This window comes from Acomys minous (assembly GCF_964271855.1).
Source record: "Acomys minous genome assembly, chromosome: 6".
Taxonomy (NCBI): Eukaryota; Metazoa; Chordata; class Mammalia; order Rodentia; family Muridae; genus Acomys; species Acomys minous.
In genome coordinates this window covers 111745627-111773319 of record NC_140487.1, presented here as the reverse complement: position 1 = coordinate 111773319, position 27693 = coordinate 111745627, and the positions used below count along the sequence as shown (strand labels likewise).

Here is a 27693-nt window from a genome sequence, read left to right as displayed (position 1 = left end):
TTTACGCATTGACTGAGCTCATAGAAGTGACATAACCTGAGCAAGGTCACACAGCTGTTGGGAGGCAGAACACTGGGGCTGCGGTGGAGGGGGCAGGAGAGCAAACTTTTGCTTTGGGCATGGAATTCGAAGGAAACACCTTGAAGCCTCACAGAACTTTGGGGGGGGGGGCGGTGTCAGGCATCGTGTCGTCCCACTCTCTGGTGTGAGACCTCCTGAGTATAAGTTGTGTGCCTGGGCCCCAGGTGAGAGGGTTACAGGCGCCCGGATTGAAGAGCAAACTGTCTGGTTGAGGGTGTAGCTCATTGGTAAAGTGCTGGTCTAAAGAGACCCTGGGCGCTCTCCCCAGCACCATAAAAACCAAACAGATTCTTCACGCCCTGTCCTTCCCAAGGCTTCAGCCCCAGCCTCGACAGACTTATATGTGCCCAGACCAGTGTGACTCTTCCTGCAATCTCCTGGCCAAGAGGACAATGGCGACAGCACTCTGGTGGCCTTTTCCTCCATTGCCTCTTCACTGCTATTCTCCCTGCCCGCACCCCCGGCTGTCCCTACACCCTATAGCCCTAACCCACCCTCATGGGAAGCCCCAACTTGGCCTGCACCCCTCGACCAGGCAGTTCCTACCGCCCTGGCCCACCTTCCCTCCGGCAGCCCCAGCTCGGCCTGCACCCCGGCAGCCCCCACCCCCAGAGTTGGCGCGCAGCTGCGGGACACACAATCGCCCGCGCCTCCTCCCCGCCCCCCGCGCAGCCCCTCGTTCAACAAAAGCCGCTTTCTTTTCCCACAACAGATTAAAGACCAGGAGGGGGTGAAAAATAGCTTCTCCAGCCAGTGGCGGGGGAGGGGCGCGGGAAAAGCTGGGGCTTTGGGGACTCTTTGATGGCGAATGTGTGGGAAACCCGGAGGAATGTGGCTGCTCCGACGGCCGCAGCGGGGCCAGGCGCCGCCAGCAGGGTCCGCCCCCGGGGACCTGGGACCGGCGCCCGGCCCCGCGCGCCTGGGTCTCCTGCCAGCGCTGTCTCCATCTTCCGCTCTTCTTCTCAAACTCGGACTTCTCCATCTTCCCCTTCTACTCTCCTGATTCTCCCATGTCTAGTTCCCTCATTTCTGGCCCCTTCGTCGCTCGCTCTCCCCAGGCCTTTTTCCGAGTCTGTACGTCCATTCTTTCTCCTCCTTTGTCCAGGACATTCTTTCTGCGCCTTTGTTTCCGCGCCTCTATTTCAGTGGCGCCTTGCCTTTCTCAGCCTCTGCCTGTGGTTTCCTGGGTTCGAGGGTTTGATAGATTCAGCGTTGTCTCTGTTGCGGTTTCTCCTGCCTTATTGGATAGGGCTGGAAAGAGGGTACAGGGGAGGTAGGTGGTTGTTTCAATACCTCCCCCACCACGTGTGAGAGCAGATGAGGGGCACAGTTGGGAGGTCTAGGACAACCTCCGGAAAGACTCTTAGGGAGACTGAGTCAGCTAAGTCGAGAGAGAAATGGGAGTAGAGGGCGCCTTGGAGCTCTCCAAGGGTTCACAACTGTTTTCGGCTCTGTTTAAGTCTCTAAAAGGAATTCCTGGCCCAGCACCGGATGGTGGCCTTGGGACCCTGGTGGGAAGTGGGTTGTCGCCTTCCTTGTTCTAGTCCTTGGGACAGTCTTAGGGGAGGAAGGCGACTGGCTCTAGAAAAGGGCTTCCAGGTGGCTGAGGGCAGAAACCTTCCCAGTAAAGACTGAAGTCCCCAAGGAATGCCGCAAACACAACCCCAGGGACTGCCAGCATAGCGCGGAGCCCTTGGTAAACCCACTCTCCTCCCTGGGCCTCAGTTTCCACACTTGTAACACAAGGTGCTTGCTCAGATCAGGCTCCTCAGCCTTCCCTTCACCCGAACACCCCAAGAGTCAATAGAGAGCAAATGTGTTGCTCATACTAATCCGTTTTCTCGTTTTGTTCTTATGAACGACTCGCATTCAGTTTGGGCTCTGATTAGAATGATCATTATCACTCTTAGCCGCTTTAATCCAAAGGACAAGTTCACTCCAGCTCAGGACACCCCGGATAGTACCCTGGGCAGCAAGGTTCTCCGCCCCCACCCCACCCCACCAGGGAGATAGGCTATGGAGTCTGTGACCTCGGGCAGGTCACCCTCTCCCTTGGATTGCCTTCTCTGTACAGAAAAGATAGTCACAACAGTCATCCCACAGGAGTGTGGTGAGCCTTGAGTCAGATACAAGCTTGCAAGGCAGCAGACTCTAAACTGTTAAGAAAATAGGGCTGGCAAGACGGCTCGGTGGGTGAGTTCCAGGACCCACACGGACGGAGGACTGATACGCAAACATTGTCCTCTGACCTCCAGAAGTGTGCGGTAAACATTTCCTGTCCACATGTGAGCCACATACGTGACTTCATTAATGTAGCTACATTAACGAGCAAACAGGAGGGGAGCTGTTCCTCAACGTAGGGTACTTGCAAGAGGTCCTGTGTCCCGTTCTTCCCAAGTCATTTTGGTTGTCCTTTGAAGATGACAGCATGATATGTCTGTATGGATGGGCTCCAACTTTAACGGGCTGGCCATGCAGCTCGGTGGTAGAGCTCTTGTCTAGCATTCATAAAACTTTGGGCTCAACCCTCAGCAGTGGAAAAAAGAAGCAGAGAGGGGGGAAGAGAGAGGGGAGGGGAGAGAGGAAGATCGAGAGCTGCTTTATTCAGCAAAGGAAGCCGCCACTGGGCTCTGGGTGCTCTGACTCCAATGCACCTTCTCCTAACCCTGGAGCAGAAGCTCACCTAGGCCTGCTGGAATCCCTTGGTTTAGGCCCTAGAACTGGGGGAACAAAAGAAAGAAGAGAAAAGAAACACCTATTAGTATTAGCTGCCCATTTTTTAACATCCCCTAAAACCAGGATGTCATCCTAAGCTCTTTGTATTAATTTTCTCAGCAAACGCTCATGCTTTGCTGGACAGATTAAAAACAAAACAAAAACCAAAAAAACAAAGGAAGCCAGGCATGGTGGCATGCTCCTTTAATCCCGGCACTCAGGAGGCAGAGGCAGGAGGATAGCTGTGAGTTCCAGGACAGCCTGGTTTACACAGCAAGTCCAGGACGGCTAAGGGTAAACAGAGAAACCTTGTCTTGAAAAACAAAAATTAAAACAAAACAAACAAAAAAAAGGTGGCAAGGGGCTGAGAATGGCTCATGGCTCTCCCAAAGGGCATGGGTTATATCCCCAACATCCATACTATATTTTTTGGTTTTGGTTTTGGTTTTTCGAGACATGGTCTCTCTGTGTAGCCTTGGTTATCCTGGACTCACTTTGTAGACCAGGCTGGCCTCGAACTCACAGTGATCCGCCTGCCTTTGCTTCCAGAGTGGTGGGATTAAAGGCGTGTGCCACCATGCCTGGCTGTTTTCGTTTACATTGAAACCAAGTATACTCTGAGGCTGAGCAATCTCCTCCCAGCTATCTGAAACCAGGAGGAACAGAAGCTTGTCCATGCAAGGACTTGCAAGGATGCTCATAGCCGTGTTTCCATAATCACCAAGAAGCAGCAGTGACTCAGGTGTTCATAACGGATGATGACATCACCAAAGTGTGGCACAGAACACAATGCAATATTATTCAGCCATAAAAATCTACCGAAACATGTAGCCTCCTGGATGGACCTCCAAAATGATGCTAAGTGAAAAAAACAAAAAAAACACACACAAAAAAACAATGTTCAGAGGGTCATACAATATATGGTTCCATTTATATGAAATTTCCATAAAAGGCAAATCTAGAGAGACACGGAGTAGATTGGTGGTTGTCTGGAGCTGGGGAGGGGAAGGGGAGCATTTGCTAACGGGAACTGGGTTTTGCAAGGGGGGGGGGGATGATGAAAATATTCTCAGACTGAAGTGGTGATGGTTGCACAGCTCTGTAAATAAAAAAAAAAAAATACTGTATACTTTAAATCGGGTGAATTTTATGGTATGCAAATTGCAGCTCAATAAAGCTCTTATGAAATGAAAGAAGAGCTGCTCATGGTAAGCGGACTTCTCATCTTTTTATGTTCTGTTCAGCAAAACGGGAGGGTTTGCTGAGAAAATCAATACAAAGAGCTCAGGATGGCATCTGGCTATGGGGGATGTTAAAAAATGGGCAGCTAGCCAGTCGTGATGGCGCACGCCTTTAATCCCAGCACTCGGGAGGCAGAGGCAGGTGGATCACTGTGAGTTCGAGGCCAGCCTGGTCTACAAAGTGAGTCCAGGACAGCCAAGGCAACATAGAGAGACCCTGTCTCGAAAAACCAAAACCAAACCAAACCAAACCAAACCAAACCAAACCAAACAAACAAAAAATAATGGGCAGCTAATGCTAATAGTTTCTTTTCTCTCTCTCTCTCTCTTCTGAGGCAGGAGGAGGAGCCTGCATCCACAAGTTCACACCCAGCCTGATTGAAATCTTGACTCTGGGGAAAAAAGAAGGAAGAAGAAGAAGAAGAAGAAGAAGAAGAAGAGGAAGAGGAGGAGGAGAAGAATGTTTCCAACACTTTTTGGCAGATGTGCCGTTATTATCTATCCTCAGTCATACCATCGTTTGCTACTGCGTGTTTAAACTGTTTGTTTGTTTGTTTTCTGAGACAGGGTCTTGCTAGATAGCCTTGCCTGTCCTGGAGCTCAGTCTATAGACCAGGCTGCCTCTGCCTCCTGAGTGCTGGGGTTAAAGGTATTCATTCACCTTTAATGCTTGGCTCATTTAAACATTTTAAATTACTTTCTTTAAGACAAGATGTCATGTAGCTCTGGCTGGCCTCATGTTCCTTAGGTAGCTAGGAACAACCCTGAATTCCTGGTCCTCCTGCCTCTACCTCACATGGGCTGAGTTCTAAGTGTCTGCTACCACACCCAGTTTATTCCATGCTTAGGATAGATCCCACGCCATTTGCTACTAGCCAGGTTTTCAGGATGTACCAACTGTTTCTTAGATGCTGAAGGTCTGGGAAGTAGCAGCTGGGAAAGCCTCCTGGTGAGAACATTTTGGTGGCAGCTGGTCCAGTCCTGTGCACCGAGGCTCTTCACCCTGCCCTCCCCAGCAGTCTCTTCTCCCAAGGGAGGGAGAAACTTGGCTCCGAAACTGAGGCTAGAGTCTGAGCCAGAGCCCTGACCTGACCCCCACCCTGGAGCCTCCTGGATCTGGGACCAGGAAGGCGGAGATCTAACCTCAAACAGAACCAACAGACCCTCGTGTGACTTCACTTATTCTGTGGGACACTCTCAAGTTGAAAGCCCTGGCAACACGATTCAAGCCACACGTTTCCCTTCTTTCTGCTCTCCCCCTTGCCCCTTGCCTCTGTCCCCCCATCCCCCCCAGCCCCCCACGCCCCGACATCCCTCCCCTTATGTCTCATGAAGCCCAGGCTGGACTCCAATTCACTCTGTAGCCCCGGCTGTCAGAAACCCACTATAACCCACCTCTGTCATCCTCCTGAGTCCTGGAACCACAGGACGATGCCTTGCAAGGCCAGTGTGGTCTCTTTCTCTCCAAACTCAGTGCCAATGAGCCACTTGCTGACCTACTTCAAACCTTGTCTCCATGTTTATAAAACAGCACCATTCAGACTGGAGAGAGGGCTCAGCAGTTAAGAGCACCAGCTGATCTCCCAAGAGGACCCAGCCTCGATTCCCAGCACCCACATGGAGCCTCATAACCATCTATAAACTCTAGTTCCAAGGCACCTGACACTCTCTTCTGGCCTCCTTAGGCATTTCACACACATGGTGCATAGACACATACATGAAGACAAAAGACCCTCACACATGAAACAACTCAAAAAAACAATACAGAAAACTCAACATGAGAGCCGGGCGTGGTGGCGCATGCCTTTAATCCCAGCACTCGGGAGGCAGAGGTAGGCGGATCACTGTGTTTTCGAGGCCAGCCTGGTCTACAAAGTGAGTCCAGGATGGCCAAGGCTACACAGAGAGACCCTGTCTCGAAAAAAAAAAAAGAAAACTCAACATTAAAATTCCCCTCAGTTGGCTTGTAAACATTTGGAGACAAAGAGCAACACTCACTTGATTTTTGCCACATTACATAGGTCACCTTCGTTACATTGTGTGTTGTTAGTTAGGTTTGGGGTTCAGTTTTTAAGACAAGGTCTGGTTATGTAGCTCAAGCTGGTCTTGAACTCATGACCTTCCTGTCTCTGTCTCCTGAATGCTGAGATTACAGGCATGTGTCACCATGACCTGCTTAAATTGTCGGTTGAAATAATTCGCCCATTTCCTGGAGAGATGACTCAGTGGTTAAGAGCACAGGCTGCTCTTCCAGAGGTCCCGAGTTCAATTCCCAGCAACCACATGGTAGCTCACAACCATCAATAATGTGATCTGATGCATACTGTATGCATAATAAATAAATCTTTAAAAAAAATAATTCCCCCATTTATCAAGAAATTTCAAACCTGGCATGGTGGCGCACGCCTTTAATCCCAGCACTCCGGAGGCAGAGGCGGGCGGATCGCTGTGAGTTCGAGGCCAGCCTGGTCTACAAAGTGAATCCAGGACAGCCAAGGCTACACAGAGAGACCCTGTCTGGGGGGGGGGGGAGAAAGAAATTTCAGAGAAAGGCTGGCCACCCCACTCAACAAATAAGGGCATATGCTATAGAGCCTGACACTCTAAATTCAATCCCTGGGTTCTACTCAGTGGTAAGAGAGAACTGACACTCGAAAATTGCTCTGTACCTATCACATGTGTGCTGCAGCACATGTGTGAATACATATATACACACAAAAAATAAATACTTGTAAAATTAAACTAGATACAAATAAAAGAAGATCAAGAAGGCTGGTGTGATGGCACGTGCCTATGTTTGAGATCCTCAGGAGGCAGAGGCAGGGGGAGCAACACAAATCTGAAGCCAGCCTGGTGTGCAGTTAGCTTAGGCTTGCTAAAGCTACATGGTAAGACCTGTCTCAAGAAAGACCAACAGTAAGATGACTAAAATAATAAACATGGGCAGTAAGAAGAGAGTGGTAGTGTCAGTTATCAAGAGTCACCTGGAGGATGGGACTCTGGGCACACCTGGGGGGTTTTCTTGATAGACAGAAGGTAGCCTTTACTGAGGTGGGGAAACCCATCTTAACTGTCCATGGGCCTGTTTCCCTGGGCAGGAGATTCTGGTCTGTAGAAAATGGAGAAAGCCAGCTAAGTGCCAGCTCTATTTGCCTTTCTGTCTCCTGACCTTGGGTTTGGTAGGCCACTGTTCCAAGCTCTTCCTGCTACATCTTCTCTGCCAAGACGGACTGTGTCCCCCTAGAACTGTAAGCCCAAGTCAACCGGTCAGTTCTCCCTGGGCTGCTTTTATCCAGCATGACGGCAGAAGAGTGACTGACACGTGAAGTCAATATTTATGGGCCCCTGATTTTTACAGCCGTTTCAAGTGCTTGACACACGTCGGCTCGTTACTCTTCATAACCACACTGTGAAATTGGCGCCATTTTTCCCTCCTGGCTTACTGGCAAGGAGACAAGTTCAGAGAGGTTAAGCGTGTGACTTACAGCATGACCCGATAGGCTCCACCCGAGCCTGGGTTATTACGTCTTGGCAGAGGAGGATGAAGGAAGCACAGCCATGGCTTTAGGTGGTAGGTAATTAGTCTAAAGTAATTAAATTGATGGGCACTTCCCCCCTCCTGGGCCATCCTGCAGTGAGACCACACACACCATCCTCATGGAAGGACAGTAGTCATCACTGCAACAATAAGCCTGTTTTTCTTTCTTTCTTTCTTTTTTTTTTTTTCAAGACAGGGTTTCTCAGTGTAGCCTTGGCTGTCCCGTTGTAGACCAGGCTGGTCTCTTACTCACATCAATCCTCCTGCCTCTGCTCCCAGAGTGCTGGGATTAAAGGCATGCACCACCACATCAGGCTCTGGTTTTATTTCTAATGCAAAGCATAGCACTCAAAATATTTTGGGGTCAGGTGTAGTAGTGTCACAGGCCTTTAATCCCAGTACTGGGGAGGAAGAGGCGGGTGGATCTCTGTGAGTTCAAAGCCAGCCTGGTCTACATAGTGTTCCAGGCTAGCCAGTGCTACATAGTAAGACCCTGTCTCTAAAGAAATAAATAATACTGTTAATAAACAAAAGGATTTTGATTAATGTTTAAGTAGGGAGATAATGTTGTTGGGTTCAAGCTTTTGTTTTTTTTGGTTTTGGGGTGGGGGGCGGGCATGTGCACATGAGAGAGTGTGTTTGTTTTTTGTTTATTTTGAGACAGGGTTTCTCTGTGTAGTCCTGGCTGTCCTGAACACATTTTGTAAGCTAAGTTTGCCTAGAACTCATAGAGATTCACCTGCCTCTGCCTCCCATGTACTGGGATTAAAGGCGTGTGCCGCCACCACCACCACCCGGTGGGGGGGGTCAATACTGAAAGAGCTGGATGGTGGTGCATGTCTTTAATCCCAGCACTCAGGAGGCAGAGGAAGGTGGATCTCTGAGTTTAAAGCCAGCCTGGAACTACAGAGTGAGTTCCAGGACAGCCAGGGCTACACAGAGAAACCCTGTCTCAAACAAACAAACAAACAAGTTGAAAGGGTGCGCTGGGGGAGTGTGCTCAATGGTAGAACCCTTGCCTGTCCTGCCTAAGGCCTGGATTTGATCCCTAGCACTGAAAAAATGAATAAGTAAAATTAAAGTGGGGCTGGGGCAACGGCTCACTTGGTAAAGCACGAGATGTTCAAGGATGAAGACCTGAGTTCAGAACCCCAGACCTCGTGAGAGAGAGCTAGAAGCCTGTCATGCCGGTGCCACAGAGATGTGTGGACAGGAGGATGGATCCCTGGCCAGCTAGTCCAGCAGAATGAGTGAGAGATCTTGTCTCAAGAGATATGGTGAGACGTAGGTAGTTAAGAAAGATGCCCCCAAAGGGAGTCCAGGACAGCCAAGGCTACACAGAGAAACCTTGTGTCAAAAAAAAAAAAAAAAACCATTAAAAAAAAAAAAGATGGGCGTGGTGGCGTACGCCTTTAATTCCAGCACTCGGGAGGCAGAGGCAGGTGGATCAATGTGAGTTCCAGGGCAGCCTGGTCTACAAAGTGAATCCAGGACAGCCAAGGTTACACAGAGAAACCCTGGCTCGGGGGGAAAAAAAAGAAAGAAAGAAAGAAAAAAGATACCAAGAAGAGACTTGATACCCTATGAGCATATAAAGGGGGAAGAAGTCCCCCTCAGTCACAGTCATAGGGGAGGGGAATCAGGGGAAACTGGGAGGGAGGGAGGAATGGGAGGATACAAGGGATGGGAGAACCATTGAGATGTAATAAGAATAAATTAATAGGGCTGGAGAGATGGCTCAGTGGTTAAGAGCAATGCCTGCTCTTCCAAAGGACCCGGGGTTCAATTCCCAGCACCCACATGGCAGCTCACAACTGTCTGTCACTCTAAGATCTGACACCCTCATACCAATGTGCATAAATTAAAATTTAAATAAAATATTTTAAAAAGCATAAATTAATAAAATTAAATTTATAAATAAACAAATAAATAAATAAAAAAGAAGAAGAAGAAAGACGACCCAACATTGACCCCCTGCCTTCACGTACAAATGCAAATGTGTGCACATACACAAATAAGTAAATAAATGAATAAATGGGGCGAAAAGCTTCTTTTTCATGCCCCTGCCTGCCATCTCCCAGCTGTAGGGCTGCTAAGGTTTCAGGGAAGAAGAGATTCCAGCGTCTTGCAGCTAGAACGGGGTGATGCTTGGTTTGTTCTGAAGCCAGGAGGCTCGAAGCGACCTACCAAGCGACCTGACCTACCGGAGCGACCTTGCTAGCTCGGCAGGATTTCTGCAGGTTGGCCTCAGCCTGACTTCCTGTGCTCTTTGATGCACCGCTGCTTCCTGCAGGTGATGGCTGGCCCCTCAGGGAGATGGTTGGTCCCTTCTCCCTCAGAGCCTTCCCCTGAGGCATCCCCGCAGGGACCACTGTGCTTCTGATCCGGTTTCCCCTCTGGGCTCCAGGCCCCTCGGCGCCTTATCCCCAGGGCACGGACTGGGTGATTTCTTATCTTCTGACCCAGGCTGCTGGGACAAAAGAGGCCCCTAGAATACACCTGAGTGGCTGAGGATCAGATAATAGCCCCTGAGTTGGTTTGATGTGGGGTTTTTTTTCCCTCCTTTCTTATCTTCGCAGTGATTTCAAAATTAGAATGTTTCACCTAAGAATCTGATTTTTCTATATTTACCAGAAATACCAGCACACCTGGCCACACTGAGCCCCGTGACATCACACCACGTGAATAGCATTGCTCCCTTTATGAGGAGCGTAGCCTGTCTGGCTTGGCATGGTCTTCGCCCCTCCCTGTGTGGCAGACTAAAGAGTAATCCTTCACAAACAGAGACCCTGCCCCAAAACCCGTGCTCTACACAGCAAGTGGGCATTAGTTTGCAGCTAGAATTAAAGCCATTCACCCAGTGGTGGCCCACGCCTTTAATCCCAGCACTTGGGAGGCAGAGAGACAGCCAGACGGAAAACAAAACCAAAAAAAATTAAGGCTCTTCATCAGTTTATCAGAGATGGGTGGGGGCATGTTGCACAATTCACAAACATCTTTAATGTGAGTAAGGAGTGGAAGAGAGTTGGGGAGAGAGATTGGGCAGGGAGAAGAGGGAAGGGGGCCTTTCGTTGTTGTTGTTGTTTGTTTGTTTGTTTGTTTGTTTGTTTTGCTTTGTTTTTCCCAAGACAGGGTTTTCTCTGTGTAGCCTTGGCTGTCCTGGACTCACTTTGTAGACCAGGCTGGCTTCAAACTCACAGTGATACACCTGCCTCTGCCTCCCAAGTGCTGGGAGTAAAGGCGTGCGCCATGATATTGGCGGGATGCCATATTTTTGTTTGTGTCGATGAGCTGTCAGCCAAGGCATAGGGGCCAGCTTAGAAGCCAGAAAGCCAGGAAATAGGTTTTAACTTGAGCCTCCAGAAAGGAGAGCGGTCCTACTGGCATTTTGGTTCTATTGGGGGGGGTGGGGGTTGACAGGGTTGGTGCTCTGACTGACTGATATAGTGTTGTCTCAAGCCATCCGGCTGGAGTCGTTTGTTACAGGAGTGATGGAAACTGAATACAATAGAAAGCATAGTAGGTCTTCAGAGCTGGAGATAGGAACACCGCTGGGAGAGCTGTTGTGTGTATAACACGCCTAACTTCCAATGTTCTGGAAACATGACCTGCTTTCCCCCCCCCCCCTTGTATATGACTGCGTCTGCGGTTGGGTGGGTGCACGTGTGCATGTGTAGGAGTGGATGATGCATGTATGTGCACAGGCATATATGGAGGCTCACAGTTGACTGTTGGGTGTCCTCTTGTTTTATTCACTGAGGCAGGCTCCCTTGAAGGAACTCAAGCTCACAGATGTAGATAATCTGGCTAACCAGCTTGCTCCTAGGATCTCCTGCCTCCAACCCCTGAGCACCCACGTACAAGCTGGCGGGCATGCTTACCTGGCCTTTTCCTGGTCTTCTATGCTTGTGTAGCAAGTGCTTTGGCCACTTAACCATCGAATATTTCAACGTCAAACTTGGAAAAGGGAGTCCCTGGTAAAGCAGAGGCATTCTGAGAGAACGCTGCAGAGATGCGAGAGGCCTGGAGCTGCACACAGGGATGTCCCAGTAAACTGGCCCTTTTCACTGGCCAGTGCAGGAATTTCACCACTGGCTGAGGACAGGATTAAAGGGTTAAAGTGAACAGCGTGGAACAGGCCCCAGACTGGGTAAGAGGCCATCAAAGCTCAAGACAGGAGGATCAGATGTGGGCCCTCTGAGGGAGGTGCAAGGCCTCAGGGCAGTTGTCCCAGACTGAAGGCCTCTTTCAGACCTTGCTCTCTTGCTTAGGGATTGACTGATGGCAAGCTGGGTAGTTTTATGTCCACTTGAACAAGCTAAAGTCATCTGAGAGGAGGGACCCTCAATTAAGAAAATGCCTCTGTAAGGTTGAGCTGTAGACAAGCTTGTAAGGCATTTTCTTAATTAGTAATTGATGGGGAAGGGCCCAGACCATTGTGGGTGGTATCAACCCTGAACTGGTGGTCCTGAATTATTTAAGAAAACAGATAGAGCAAGACAGAGGGAGTAAGCCAGTAAGCAGCACCCCTCCATGGCCTCTGTATCAGCTCCTGCCTCCATCTTCCTGCCTTCCTTGAGGTCCTGTCCTAACTTCCTCCAATGATGGATAGCATTGGGAAGTTTTGGTTTCTTTAAAACCTCAGTTATGGTATGTAAACATGTTCTTGTTTTAGTCCCAGTTGTGGTATATGGGGGCTGCTCCAGTTTGTCCACGAAGCTGGTTAACAGCCTCATGAGAGGGCATATGATCTTTGTCAGCAGGAGACTGCCTCGTGCATGGGGTGTGGTTTTTGCCAGCTGGAAAACATCTTGTGTGAACTCCGAGCGTGTATAAATATGAGAGCCCAGAGAGAAAGGGGAAGGAAGGCTTCCAGAAGAATGGTTGGAGGAGGAAAAGAAAGCTGCGGCTGTGTTTGCTGTTGCTGGCTGAATATCCTGACAAGGGAGATTGTTATTGCCCCAAAGAGCCTGATGACCCTAAACAGCAGGAAGTAGCCAAAGAGAACCACACGCCTTAGCCATCTTCGTCTTCTACCTGATGTTGGGGTGTTGGAAGGGAGAAAAAGATATATGAAACCAAAATAAAATCAGACATTAACATTTTTTCATTTTGGAAACTGCTAACCTGCACTTCCGGTTCACTCAGGTAATTAAGTTTTATTCTTTCTCAAGTCTCTGGTGGGGTTGAAGACCAGATAGCTTAGTCTTACAATTAAGCTTAGTTGGCTAGAAGGTTAAGATGTTTTTAGATCTGAATAGATGTTTTAAATTAATAGAGATGAGATATGATAGATATTGATTTTCATTCAGAGTAGGAATATAACATTTATATAACTCCTGATTGTTTCATAGTTCTTCCTGCTGTATTCAGTTTATTTTATTTATGTGTAATAATATAAATGTACATGTTAAAAGAAGAAATATAATAAAATTAAAATAAAATTTAAAAATAGATTTTTAAAAGTTTGCCAAGAGAGCAGTGTAACCAGCCTTGATTACTTTGTGGGTTCTTCTTTCTTCCACCCTTCTCCACCCCTTTTCTTCTTCCCTTTCAGCCCCCCAACACTAGATATGAGAGAAAAAAGGATAGTGAGGAAAGGAATGAGATCCCTGAATAAAGCCAGAAAGGAGACAACATTATCCTTAGACTATTTCCTCCTGACTAGGGGTGCGAAGCTCCTTGGGGCAAGTTTGATCTTTGCCATCAGGATGCCTAATTTCTTCTTCCTTTTACTTGGTTTCCCATGACTACTTAACAAACGACAACCAAGAACAACTACCAACCAACCAACAGCCCCACCTCTGGGCACTAGCATTTTATATAACCTCTGAGAAGTCCCCAGAATCCCAAACATCACACAATCTCTCTCTCTCTCTCTCTCTCTCTCTCTCTCTCTCTCTCTCTCTCTCTCTCTCACACACACACACACACACACACACACACACACACACACAAATCTGCAGCTGGCAAAACCATGCACCAGGCTAATCACAGTTAGTCGCTCCAAAGCAGCCCCATATCCCCACACCTGGCATTAAAACAAAAACACATTCTTAATAATATTTCTGTGGGTTTTGGTTTTGGTTTTGGTTTTTTTGAGACAGGGCTTCTCTGTGTGGCCTTGACTGTCCTAGACTTGCTTTATAGACCAGGCTGGCCTTGAACTCACAGCAATCCACCAGCCTCTACCTCCCGAGTGCTAGGATTAAAGGTATGTGCCACCATGCCCGGGTTGTGTTTTTTTTTTTTTAAACCAAAATTCTCACTACAGAACAGTGATGTGGAAATGTAAGCTAAATAAATCCTTTCCTCCCAAGGTTACTTTTTGCATGATGTTTTATTATAGCAATAGTAACCCTAACTAGAGCAGATGGTCTAGGAGCTGTGTGCCTGTCTGCATTGCCTTTTGCCTGCTTCTTTTTTCTTTTTTTTTTTTTTTTCTTGAGACAGAGTTTTTCTGTGTAGCCTTGGCTGTCCTGGGCTTGCTTTGTAGACCAGGCTGGCCTCGAACTCACAGCGATCCACCTGCCTCTGCCTCCCAAAGTGCTGGGATTACAGGTGTGCTCCACCACGCCCAGCTCTTTTTGTTTTGTTTTTTGTTTTTTGTTTTTATTTTATTTTTCACTTTTGCCTGCTTCTGAATACCAATACACTTGCCAGCGTGGCTCTACTTCTACCCTCATTTATAGCCTACAGTGGCCTATGTGTCAGGAGGGGGCTGAAAAATGACCTGCTGAGGAAGTTCATGGTTTTGTTGTTTTTGTTGTTGTTTGGTTTTTCAAGACAAGGTTGCTCTGTATAGCCCTGGCTGTCCTGGACTCACTTTGTAGCCCAGGCTGGCCTCAAACTCAGAGATCTGCCTGCCTCTGCTTCCCAAAGTGCTGGGATTACAGGTGTGCGACACCATGCCTGGCTTAGTTCATGTTGCTTTATCATAAAATATGAAGTGAAATTTAAAGTAGACTGTCTGAAAAAGGAAAAATTGGGAGCCCCTAGGATGCCACATAGATGAGCCTCAGCTGCTGACAGGACCCCACCACCCAGCAGATCTACAGTCTTTCAAATACCCTCCAATAAAGGAAACCTGGGTTTTAAGTACAATTCTTCCAGAACAACCTTGTTCTCATCATTGTCATTATTTTTTTTATTTATTAATTTTTATGTGCACTGATGTTTTGTCTGCATGTCTGGCTGTGTGTTTGACGTCAGATCCTCCAGAACTGAAGTTACAGACAGTTGTGAGCCACCATGTGGTTGCTGGGAATTGAACTTGGGTCCTCTGGAAGAGCAGCCAGTGCTCTTAACAGTTGAGCCATCTTTCCAGCCCCATCATTGTCATGATTGTTAGTCTGTTTGGTTTGGTTTAGTTGAGACAGGGCCTTCTCTGCAGCCCTGGCTGGCCTGAACCTTACAGTGTAGCACAGGCTGGCCTGACCCTTACCTTACAGTGTAGCACAGGCTGACCTCAGACTTTTGGAGATCTTACTGCCTCTGCCTCCCGAGTTCTGGGATTACAGGCATGTGCCGGATACTTTTTCAGGTTTTGTCTGTTTGGTTGGTTTTATTTTTTGAGACTGAGTTTCTCTGCGTAACCCTGGCTGTCCAAGAATGACTGAACATTCTGGAGACCGACCCAGGCTGGTCTCGAACTGCTTCTGCCTTCTAAATGCTGGGACTAAAGGCAGGCACCAACATTGCCAGGCTTTTTTTTTTTTCTTTTAAAAAAAATGATTCATTCAATATTTACTGCATACTAGGTTTTGTTCTAAGGAATTTATTAGGTCATTATAGTGATTATCAATGGAGGGGTTTTTGTTTGTTTGTTTGTTATTTTTATTTTTGTCCTGGACTTGCTTTATAGACCAGGCTGGCTTTGAACTCAGATAGTACAATGGAGGTATTGTTACATCCTTTATACAAAAGGAAGCTGAGGGGGCTGGAAAGTTAACTCGATGGTTAAAAGCACTGGCTGCTCTTCCAAAGGACCTAGGTTCAATTCCCAGCACCCTTATGTTAGCTCACAACTGTCAGTAACTTCAGTGCCAGGGCACCTCTCACCCTCACACACACATACTAGCAGGCAGAACACCAATGTACATATAATACAAATAAATATATATTTTTTTAAATAAAGGAAGCTGAGGTACTGTGAGGGTAAGTACTTCTACTCAGAACTTCCCTTAGCCCTGAGACTACAGATGTTTAGAGTATACAACAACTTTTGTGTTTATCCTGTGCACCGTAGGTGCTTAGTGGCATTCTAGGCTCCACCTCTACCAGATGTCAGAGCATCCCTCATGCAAGTTATGACAAACCAAAATACCTTCAGACTTTGTCAAATGTCCCCTGATTGAAAACCACTGCCTAACAGGATCCTGATGAGGCTTAACTGTCCTCACATGGGTGTCACATCTGCACGTTTCCTTCCATCCGTTCCCTGTCCTCCAACCCTTGGTGTCTGCTCCTAGCACCTTCTCTTACCATCCCTCTGATTTTGAAAATGTACCCACTAAGTAGGTGCAGGACGCCCAGGAGTGCTCTGCAACCCAAAACTTACCCGTGAGGAGTCAGCCCTAAAGCCTGTGGGGCTCCTGCAGACAGGCCAAGAACTCTGCAGAACTCCTTTGCCCCACCCCCACCCCCCACCCCGCCTCAGTTTCCCTATTTGCATAATGAGGGGCTAACTTAGAAGCCTTTCAAAAGGTCTTCTCTCTGCAGAGCTCAGTGACTGGATGATTCACAGGAGACACAAATTCCCCTCACAAAGTGCAAATGCCTCTCAGGGCCTTAGTCATTCTAGGGTTTGAACTTTCTCAAAAACAACAAACAAACAAACAAAAAACATTTAAAACTATTCTTCCAGCTTGGGGGGAAAAAAAGCTTTTAAAAGAAAGTAAAAGTTTCCAAACCAGCTTGGGCGTGGTGGCACAGGCCTTTAATCCCAGCACTCAGGGAGGCAGAGACAGGTGGATCGCTGTGAGTTCGAGGCCAGCCTGGTGTACAAAGTGAGTCCAGGACAGCCAAGGCTACACAGAGAAACCCTGTCTCGAAAAGCAAAAAAAAGAAAAAAAAATGTTTCAAAACCAAATCCTAAGCAAACAGATCTGAAAACACCAACATGCACACACGCACACACACACACACACACACACATCCCTCTCAAGGTGAGCTGAGAACAGGATATGAAACCTCCCAGGCAAGCCAGCTCAGAGGAATGATTCACAGGCCTTTCCAGATGCTTCTATTTCAAGACACAATCCACCCACTGGATCTGGTGGCTCCAGAAACAAAATAACCTTTCAAAAGACTGACCGCCCAGTTTCTTATCTCAAGGCAAGAGCAGCGTGCACAGGCCTCAAGGGCTCCAAGCCGATGACAAGGCTGGCACCTGTGAAGTCATGGTCTCTCTTCCCGTCAGGCTTCCAACGGCAGGCTTGCTTAAATGAAGCCTTTGCGTCAGGACAGTCAGGGCTACACACAGAGAAACCCTGTCGCAGGAAACAAACAAACAAAAAACCCTTTCATCCCAGCACTTGGGAGGCAGAGGCAGGCAGGTTGCTGTGAGTTCGAGGTCAGCCTGGTCTACAAATCTAGTCCAGCCAAGGCTACACACACACACACACACACACACACACACAGAGAAAAACTCTGTCTCGAAAAACAAAACAAAACACAACAAACAAACAAACAAAAAGAAAAAGAAAAGAAAAAAAAGTCTTTGCTCACACCTTCCCTCAGCCGACCGGGTTTAGAAACCCACAGGCCACGTGGCCTTTGATCCCACAGGTCCAGGCTAGTGAGGTTTTTGTGTGTTTTGTCCTGTCAGCGCAGTGGCTGGATGCTCCAACCAGTTTCCAGCTGTTCCCAGCGCCTGCCTTTGCCTGTGGATATCCTTATTCCTCTAGTCCCAGAAAGGAAACACACCTCCTAAGACATCATGGTTTATGTAAAATAGAAAGATAAAAGTAATTTATGAGCTGAGGGGGTAGTTTAGGGGTAGAGTGCTTGCCTAAGACATGAGCGGCCCTGGGCTCCATTGCCAGCACTGCGTGGTGATGGTGGTGATGGTGGTGGTGGTGGTGATGGTGGTGGTGGTGGTGGTGATGGTGGTGGTGGTGGTGATGGTGGTGGAGGTGGTGATGGTGGTGGTGGTGATGGTGGTGATGGTGGTAATGGTGGTGGTGGTGGTGGTGGTGGTGATGGTGGTGATGGTGGTGGTGGTGGTGGTGGTGGTGGTGGTGGTGGAGGTGGTGGTGGTGGTGGTGGTGGTGATGGTGGTGGTGGAGGTGATGGTGGTGGTGGTGGTGGTGATGGTGGTGGTGGTGGTGATGGTGGTGGAGGTGGTGATGGTGGTGGTGGTGATGGTGGTGATGGTGGTAATGGTGGTGGTGGTGGTGGTGGTGATGGTGGTGATGGTGATGGTGGTGGTGGTGGTGGTGATGGTGGTGGTGGAGGTGATGGTGGTGGTGGTGGTGGTGATGGTGGTGGTGGTGGTGGTGATGGTGATGGTGGTGGTGGTGGTGATGGTGGTGCTGGTGGTGGTGGTGGAGGTGGTGATGGTGGTGATGGTGGTGATGGTGGTGATGGTGATGGTGGTGGAGGTGGTGATGGTGGTGGTGGTGGTGATGGTGGTGATGGTGATGGTGGTGGAGGTGGTGATGGTGGTGGAGGTGGTGATGGTGGTGGTGGAGGTGGTGATGGTGGTGGAGGTGGTGATGGTGGTGGTGGTGGTGATGGTGGTGGAGGTGGTGATGGTGGTGGTGGTGATGGTGGTGATGGTGGTAATGGTGGTGGTGGTGGTGGTGGTGGTGATGGTGGTGATGGTGATGGTGGTGGTGGTGGTGGTGATGGTGGTGGTGGAGGTGATGGTGGTGGTGGTGGTGGTGATGGTGGTGGTGGTGGTGGTGATGGTGGTGGTGGTGGTGATGGTGGTGATGGTGGTGGTGGTGGAGGTGGTGATGGTGGTGATGGTGGTGATGGTGGTGATGGTGATGGTGGTGGAGGTGGTGGTGGTGGTGGTGATGGTGGTGATGGTGATGGTGGTGGAGGTGGTGATGGTGGTGGAGGTGGTGATGGTGGTGGAGGTGGTGATGGTGGTGGTGGTGATGGTGATGGTGGTGGTGGTGGTGGTGGTGATGGTGGTGGTGGTGATGGTGGTGGTGGTGGTGGTGGTGGTGGTGGTGGTGGTGATGGTGGTGGTGGTGATGGTGGTGGTGGTGGTGGTGATGGTGATGGTGGTGATGGTGGTGGTGGTGGTGGTGGTGGTGGTGATGGTGGTGATGGTGGTGGTGGTGGTGGTGGTGGTGGTGGTGGTGATGGTGGTGATGGTGGTGGTGGTGGTGATGGTGGTGGTGGAGGTGGTGGAGGTGGTGGAGGTGGTGGTGATAGTGGTGATGGTGGTGATGGTAGTGGTGGTGTTGGTGGTGGAGGAGATGATGGTGATGATGAATATTGATTCAACAAAATGCTCACTGAAGGCTTACCTATACAGAATTCTACATATGCTAGAAATATATAAGGCCACGGTGTATGGTGAATACCTGTAATCCCAGCACTCAGAAAGCAGAGGCAGAAGAATTGCTGTAAACCTGAGGCCAGCCTGACCAACATAGTGAGTTCTTTTTTTTTTTTTAAGATTTATTTATTATATATTCAGTGTTCTCCCTGTGTATATGCCTGCACAACCAGATCTCATTACAGACGGTTATGAGCCACCATGTGGTTGCTGGAATTGAACTCAGAACCTCTGGAAGAACAGCCAGTGCTCTTAACCTCTGAGCCATTTCTCCAGCCAAAGTTCTTTTTTTTTTTTTAACAGTTAATTCACTTTATTTTTCTTGTATAAAAACCCCTATGTGGTAACCACAGCTGGAGCCTGTGTCTTCTGAAAAGAGACTCTGGTGTGAGTTTTCACAAGATGATCAGTGAATTCCTGATAAGGAGACTTGGTGAGCACAGTCTCTTTTCAGAGGTCAGAGGTCAGGTAGCTATAGGTCTTGGAGATGGCATCAAAAGTGGCCTTGGCACCGGTGGTGGTGGCGGCGGCACATACCTTTAATCCTAGCACTTAGGAAGCAGAAGCAGGCGGATTGATGTGAGTTCGAGGCCAGCCTGGTCTACAAAGTGAGTCCAGGACAGTCAAGGCCTACACAGAGAGACCCTGTCTCAAAAAACAAGCAAAACAAACAAAAAAGGCCTTGGCAAAGTTGCACAGGGTGGCAGTGCTGCGCCTGGCTGATGTGCAGCAGTCATCAATACCAGTCATCATCAGTAGCTTCTTGGGCACAGGAGCAGAGATGATACCAGTGTCTCTTGGGGCAGGGTTGAGATGCACCAAAACAGCCACAGTGGCCTGTCACCTTGCACGGAACAGTGTGTGGCTTCCTGATTCTGTTCTCCCAGTAGGCTCTCCACATTAGGGACCATGGAAACCTTGGCCAAAATGATGGCCCCTTGGATAGCAGTGGCTACTTCCTTGGAACACTTAACACCAAGACCAAGGTGACCATTGTAGTCCCCAATAGCGACAAAAGCCTTGAACCTGGTCCACTGGCCAGCCCCTGTCTGCTTCTGCACTGGCGTGATTTTGAGAACCTCATCCTTTAGGGATGTGCCCAGGAAAAAAATCAATAACCTCAGACTCCTTAATGGGCAGGGAGAACAGATAAATCCCCTCCAAAGACTTGATCTTCGTGTCCTTAACCAGACAGCCCAGCTTGGTGACGGGGATCCACTCCTTGTCTTCGGCTTTACCTCCCCGAGTCCTGTGACCTCAATGGCCACAGCCACGAGGCTACAGCCACAAGGTCCCAACCTAAGCAACCCCTAAGACTGCTGCCGGTCCTCCAGGCCCTCACCCTGCACTGGTGTCACCCACCATTTAGTGGTTTCCCGAGGAAGAAGACACTCATAGTGAGTTCTAAATTAGACAGGGCGATATCGTGTGACCCCATCTCAACAATTAATTACATTATATATATATATATGAACACATGAGACTATCCACTATAGGAAATTCCCTGCATAAAGCATGATACCAAAATTGGAGCAAAATTGAAAGAAATGCAAATGCCGGTGACACAATTAAGTACGTTCTTGTCTGTACTTACCCTTGGGGCTTTTTTCTTTTTTCTCTTTAGACTTAGAAAGGCTCTCACTTTTACATATGCTCATTTGTCCCGCAGAAGCCCAGGACCTCTCAGAAAAGGTCACCATCTGGCCCAAATCTATTTTCTTTCAGTGTTTGTTTTGCTTGGAGACAGTCTTGCTGTTTACCTTAGCTAGCCTCAAACTCACAGCAACTCTCCTGCCTCAGCCTTTTAGGTGCTGGAATTGCAGGTCCACTCCATGCTTGGACTCTCTCTCTCTCTCTCTGTCTTGGTTTTTCGAGACAGTGTTTCTCTGTGTAGCCTTGACTATCCTGAACTCAGTGTGTAGACCAAGCTGGCCTCAAACTCACAGAGATTCACCTGCCTCTGCCTAGGGTCTGGTTCATAACCTGCTTCCTGTAGGAAACATCCAGAGATTGACCACACCCTCCCTGTTGTCTGGAGGCTCATGCCCTGGGGCTCTAGCCCACCCTGTCCTGTGCCCTCACTTACACATATGTGTGGCTTTTTTTTTTTTAACCCAATTTACAAATCAGGGGACAGAGGACAGGACCTGGTATTTTATCTGGTACTTTCTCAGAGCCTGGCATCCTGCTAGCCCCTTACTTTAGATCATGGATGCTGCTCATGGGAAAAGTCCAAGTGCTTTGCTGGATGAAGGCTTAGGTAGCTTGTCTTACACCAGCACTTCCGGGAGGTAAGTATTATTAACTCAGGCACATGTCAGATGAGGAAACTGAGGCACTGACAGGTAGACTACACGTGAGCTCTTCTCGTCAAGGTGAAGCTTTCCTGGTTAGTGTGTGTGTGTTATGTATGTGCATGTGTTCAGGTGTTCACATACATTTAGGTGCATGTTCATGTGTGTGTACATGAGTAGTGGAAGCCGGAGTTTGACGTTGGGGGCCTCTTTTTAGTCACTCTCTACTTTATATTTTGATATAGGGGCTCACTGAACCTCGAGCTCACCGATTGGCTAGACTGGCTGGCCATCAAGTGCTTAGGATCCGCCTGCCTTCTCTGTCCCCCCCACCCCCACCCCCCACCCACCAAACTGGGATTACAGACCTATTCCCTACACCAGGCTTTTACATGGGTGCTGGTGATCTGAACTTGATTCCTCCTGCCTATGCAGCAGGCGTTTTACTAACTGAGCCATCTCCCGGCTCCTTTCTACTATTTTACAAATACACATTGTCTCCTAAAGTGTCTTGTACGTAGTGAATAATTAATAAATAGCTATTGATTGATTGGTTGGTTGATACCTGCTCCTGCTTACCCCATCCCAGGCTTCATGACTTGTTCTGTTCTTGTGAGTTTATGCTTGTTATTTCTACAGCTAGTTTAAACATCAACCCCTCTTCGAGGCATAGCAGCATACACTTATAAAAGCTGGGGTATAAGAGGATGGAAAGTTCAAGGCCAGCTGAGGCTACATAGCAAAATCTTATCGCAAAATAACAAAAGTTGGGGCCCAAATTAGATGATTCCGTGAGTAAAGGGTCTTGATGGCCTGATTTCAGTCCCCAAAGTCCACATACGAAGGAGAGAACTGACCCCTGCAAATTGTCTTCTGACCTCTACAAGTTGCACACACATATGCAAAATTGATAAACAAACAAAACGAAGGATAACAGCCGCTCCCCGGCTACCTCCCCCAGGAGACAGTGGGCAACGCTATGCTAGAGGCAATTGTATCCCTGGTATGTATGGTGCCCCTGCTCAGTGAAGGCTTGACTCACTGAGCCGGGTGGTAGCAGCGGTTATAGTGGGCTGAAATCGTGCCCCACCCCCACATCTAACCCATGTACCTGAGAATATGATCTTAAGTGAAAACAGACTATTTACAGATGTACTTAAGGATCTTGAAATAACACTGTCCTTTATTTAGAATCCTAAATACCAAGGACTGGCACCCTTAGAAGAGAAGGATTGAAGACAGAAGCCAGGCCCAGCGGTGCAGGCCTCTAATCCTAGCTCCTCGGGGGTCTGAAGCAGGAGAATCAAAAGCTCAAGGCCAATGTGGGTGACAGAGAGAGCTCAAGGCCAGCCTGGGAAACTTAGTGAGACCCTGTCTCAAAATAAAATGTAAAAAGAGAGGCCTAGGGGTGTAGGCTAGTAACAAAGCAATGCATAACAAGTATGAGCATTACACACACACAGACACATACACACACACACTCACACACACTCACACACAGACTCACACACAGACACACACTCACAGACACACTCACACATAGACACACACTCACACACAGACACAGACTCACACACAGACACAGACTCACACACAGCACACTCACACACAAACATACACACACAGATACACACTCACACACAGACATACACTCACATACTCATACACACAGACACACACTCACACAGACACAGACACACACACACACACACACACACACACACACACACACACACGAAATGGAGACATACAGAGAAGATGAACCAGCAAAGATGGAACTTAAGACTGAAGTTACAAAACCCCACACCACAGATTGACAAACGTTATGGCAACCACTATAGGGAAAAGGGGGAGGAAGAAGAGAAAGGGGAGGAGGAGGAGGAGGACATGAAGAGTCACCCCAATGCTTCTAGAATGGGACTTTTATGCTGAAGCACCTTGGTGTTGGACTGCTAGCCTCCAGAAAACTACGGGAACACAAAGCTGTGAGCCATCAAGTCGCGGTATTTTGTAGCCATAGCCCCAGAAGCTGAATTCGAGAGTGAGAGGAGAATCCTGGCCTAGAAATTTAGGGCTGAAGGTAGTCACCACTAACCTGGAGGCCCCAAGTCTTTAGTACTTGTCACTGCAATGCTGAGCCTCTGTGTCTTCCTTTGCTAATAAGGACAGTCAGAGCAATAGCTACCTCTACAGAGCACCCAGTAGCGTGCTCAGCCCTTTCCTGAGCCCTAACACAGACATCGCAATGTAAATATCTAATATGCAGGATAGCTGATATGTGACCTCCAGAGGTCGTGATACACAGATTGAGAGCCACTGCCCTAAACCCTCCATCATTTGAAAAATGGGGACCTAGCTGCCCCTGCCCCCCCCCATGCAGTGACATAGGAGAACACAATTGGGAGCTGTGCTGCACAGGGAAACGCGGCTCAGGCACATAGTAGACCATGAGAGCAAGCGGGAGCCACTACTAAGGATGATGGATCGCTCCGGGACAATCTAGGAAGAGCCAGAGTATGAAGAGCACGGCGACAGCTGGTGGCTGGTTTTCCCAGAGGAGGGATGACGGACAGTGAGGGCCTTTTAGGCAGCTGTTTCCTGGGGTTGTGATGTCACTGGCCCATCCAGGAGGCCACTGTACCCACGCCTGCTGCTGCCTCGCAGCTGGCCGGTTCCACTTCCTGTGCCCCTCGCCTGCCCTGGCCTTCTTTCTCATGACCTCAGGAGGCAGCTGGACTCTGACTCAATGAACAACCCTCATCTGTAAGTTGGGAGAACAAGGGCCTCTCTCCACTCCCCATGGCTCCTAAACTTTGGGAAGAACCATAGAGAATGACTTTTTTTTTTTCCTTTTCTTCAAGATAGGGTTTCTCTGGGTAGCCTTGGCTGTCTCGGACTGGCTTTGTAGACCCGGCTGGCCTTGAACTCACAGAGATCCGCCTGCTTCTGCTTCCCAGGTGCTGGGATTAAAGGCGTGCGCCACCACACCCAGCTGGAAAATGATTCCTGTCCAGTGACTTTCTTTCTTTCTTTTTTTTTTAAGATTTATTTATTATGTATACAGTGCACATTAGATCATATTATAGATGGTTGTGAGCCACCATGTGGTTGCTGGGAATTGAACTCAGGACCTCTGGAAGAGCAGTCAGTGCTCTTAACCACTTAGCCATGTCTCCAGCTCCTTGTCCAGTGATTTTTTTTTTTTAAGCTGAGTTCTCCTGTCTTCAGGATCTATGGAAGGATTCGGGACTAATGAAGCTGAAAAGACTGGCGCTGCGGACAGCAGCAGGGTCCCTTCAGCGGGCGATCTCTGAACCACTTTCGCCAGCATCCAGAGCGCTTGCTGTATTGGATCGTCATATGAAACCTAGCGTGGAAACAACATACTCTGTGCTAAAAGGAAATTCTAGAACCCCTGATTTTACACGGCACATAAACTTAAGTGGAGAAGACGCCATCAGCAGTTTAAAGTACGTGCTGCTCTTGCTGGGAACCCAGGCTTGGTTGCCAGCACCCCACGTGGTGACTCAGAGGCTTCTATAACTCCAGTTCCAGGGGATCGGATGCTCTCTTGTGACCTCCATGGGTACCAGGCACACACGTGCCGCACGTGTTGTGCAGGCAAAACACTCACCCAGCCAGGTGTGGCGGCGCATGCCTTAAATCCCAGCTCTTGGGAGGCAAAGGCAGGTGGATCGCTGCGAGTTCGAGGTCAGCCTGGTCTACAAAGTGAGTCCAGGACAGCCAAGGCTACACAGAGAAACCCTGTCTAAAAAACAAAAAAAAAAAAAAAAAAAGAAAGAAAGAAAGAAAGAAAACCACCCACACATATAAAAGAGAACAAACAGCCTGGTGGCGCACGTCTTTAATCCCAGCACTTGGGAGGCAGAGGCAGGCAGATCTCTGTGAGTTGGAGGCCAGCCTGGTCTACAGAGAGAGTTCAAGGACAGCCAGAGCTAATACACAGAGAAACCCTGTTTCAAAAAAATAGAGAACAACAACAGCAAAAGAATCAATAAATCTAAAAAAATGAATAAGTAAATGAGGTAGGCCCAATGGCTCAGCATGTAAAGGTACTGGGAGCAAAACGAGAGGCTCTGAGTCCCATTCCAGAACGGACTTACAGGTGGGAGGACAGAAACTACTCTACAAAGCGGTCTCCTGCTTCCACATGTGTGGACCGCACACCTGCACACACCATGCACACACATGTGCGATAATAATAAATATAAATGAATATTAATAAGTGCAATCTGCAGTGGTATTCTGGCAGCAGCTGCGGTGGTTGGGGTCCTCTGTGGCTCACCTTGTGGCCTCTCTTTCGCTTCCTGAAAAATGCCATCTAAAGTAGCTATCTTTGATGACATCATTAAGTTGTTTTGCGACTCAAACATATGCAAGTCCAGCCAGGCCTGGTGGCATTGGGGAGACAGAGGCAGGTGGATCTCTGTGAGTTTGAGACCAACCAGGTCTCACTGGTCTGTACTGTGGGTAACCATTCCCCCACCTTTGTGGAGATTTGCTAGACAAGGACTACCACTGTGATCTCTAGACACAATCTATGTGACCAAGGAAAATAGGGAAAAAGACCCTGGTGGTCACCTGAGTGGGCACTCTTAAAGAGTAAAACAATTGGGCCTGGACATGGTGGAGCATGCCTTTAGTCCCAGGACTCAGGAGGAAGAGGCAGGGGGATCTGTGTGGGTTGGAGGCCAGCCTGGTCTACAGAGTGAGCTCCAGGACAGCCAGGGATACAGAGAGAACCTGTCTTGAAATCCAACCAGCCAGCCAGGCGTGGTGGCCCATGACGCCTTTAATCCCAGCACTTGGGAGGCAGAGGCAGGCGGATCACTACAAGTTGGAGGCCAACCTGGTTTACAAAGCGAGTCTAGGACAGCTAAGGCTACACAGAGAAACCCTGTCTTGAAAAACCAAGAAGAAGAAGAAGAAGGAGAAGAAGAGGAGGAGGAGGAGGAGGAGGAGGAGAAAACCAACTAGCCAAACCAAAAAAAAAACAGAGAGAGAGAGAGAAAACAACAACAACAACAAAGAGGAGAAAGAGGGAGAGAGAAGAGGAGGAGGAGGAGGAAGAAAGGAGAAGTTATAAAACGAGCTACATAAGCAGCTCTGGGGACCATCAGGAAGCTGACCTCTGTCCAGCATGGCTTAAGATGAGTTACAAGATTCCTTGTGAGGATCAGAGATTTCTGAGTCCTGGCAGAGAACCAGGGCTGCAATGGGCAGTAGTCACTGTATGAAAGTCCCCAGCCTCATCCCACCCTCAGGGGCTGCAACTACCTCCTGTCTGCTACATTGGACTAGCTGGGGGGAATCCCTTCACCTTAGTGGCTAGTCTCTTCCCTTCTCCTTCCTCCATCTCTGACAGTTCAGACCCAAACTTTTATTTATTTATTTATTTATTTATTTATTGGTTTTGGTTTTTTGAGACAGGGTTTCTCTGTGTAGCCTTGGCTGTCTCGGACTCGCTTTGTAGACCAGGCTGGCCTCGAACTCATATTTTTTTATTTTTTACATATACATTTATATTATTTTGTTATGTTCACAATCTTATACATATATAATGTGTTTTGACACCCTTCCTCCCTTATTCTCTCTTAACTCTTTACTACTCTTGAACCCCTCTTTAAAAAAAAAAACAGATTTCATTGAATCTGCTTGCTTGAAAATGGACATGGGGGGGGGGACACTTATTTAGTTGAGCAGAAGTAATTTACCGCCGGTGACATCACTGAGGAATGTGGCCTCCCCCTCCTCAGCGATTGTAAAGTGCCTGGGGCTCCTCAGAGAGAAGTGGGACTCACAAGCCCCGCCTCCTACAATTCCTTTCTTTTTAAAGCCACTATTCACCGAGGCTCTGGCAAGGCACGCACGCACGGTGTCCTTCCTGAGATCACACACCAGAGCTTGATCCAGGAGCCGCAGATTTAGGCATTGCTGACTGTTTAGGGGGCTATTTGCTCATCAGGGGTGCTAGTGCAATGGCTAGTGCAAAGGCTTGCGTCTGGGAGGAGTGCTGACTGAGCTCTTCCGGCCATCCCCGAGTCTTAGTACGCCCCCAGCAGGCTCCTTGAGTGGCACATGAGGTCTTTAAGGCTCGCTCACCTTTTTCCTGTATTGCTCTCTTCAGCCTTTCAAACGAAATCCCTCACGTCCGGGACAGAGAGGGGGACTCATGACTGTTGAAACCGTGCTGGCGTGAGGCACGGCAGTGTCTGCAATCATCTCCGTGGGTTGTGCAATCGAGACAAATGCTGAGACCGTGACTCACAGTTTTTACGTCAAGAA

At 48.5% G+C, this 27693-nt stretch overlaps 2 long non-coding RNA genes across 2 annotated transcripts in view; one reads left to right on the top strand and one right to left on the bottom strand.

Moving 5' to 3' along the window:
• LOC311601058 overlaps nt 1-27693 on the top strand; it is a 403201-nt gene that overhangs the window by 178478 nt on the left and 197030 nt on the right. The gene's annotated exons all lie outside the window — the stretch shown is intronic.
• On the bottom strand, nt 1996-27693 carry LOC311601051. The gene is made up of 3 exons (XR_014780441.1): nt 27511-27693; nt 11457-11670; nt 1996-2801 (listed from the first exon to the last, which is right to left on the bottom strand). It is a non-coding gene; the product is annotated as an uncharacterized lncRNA (long non-coding RNA).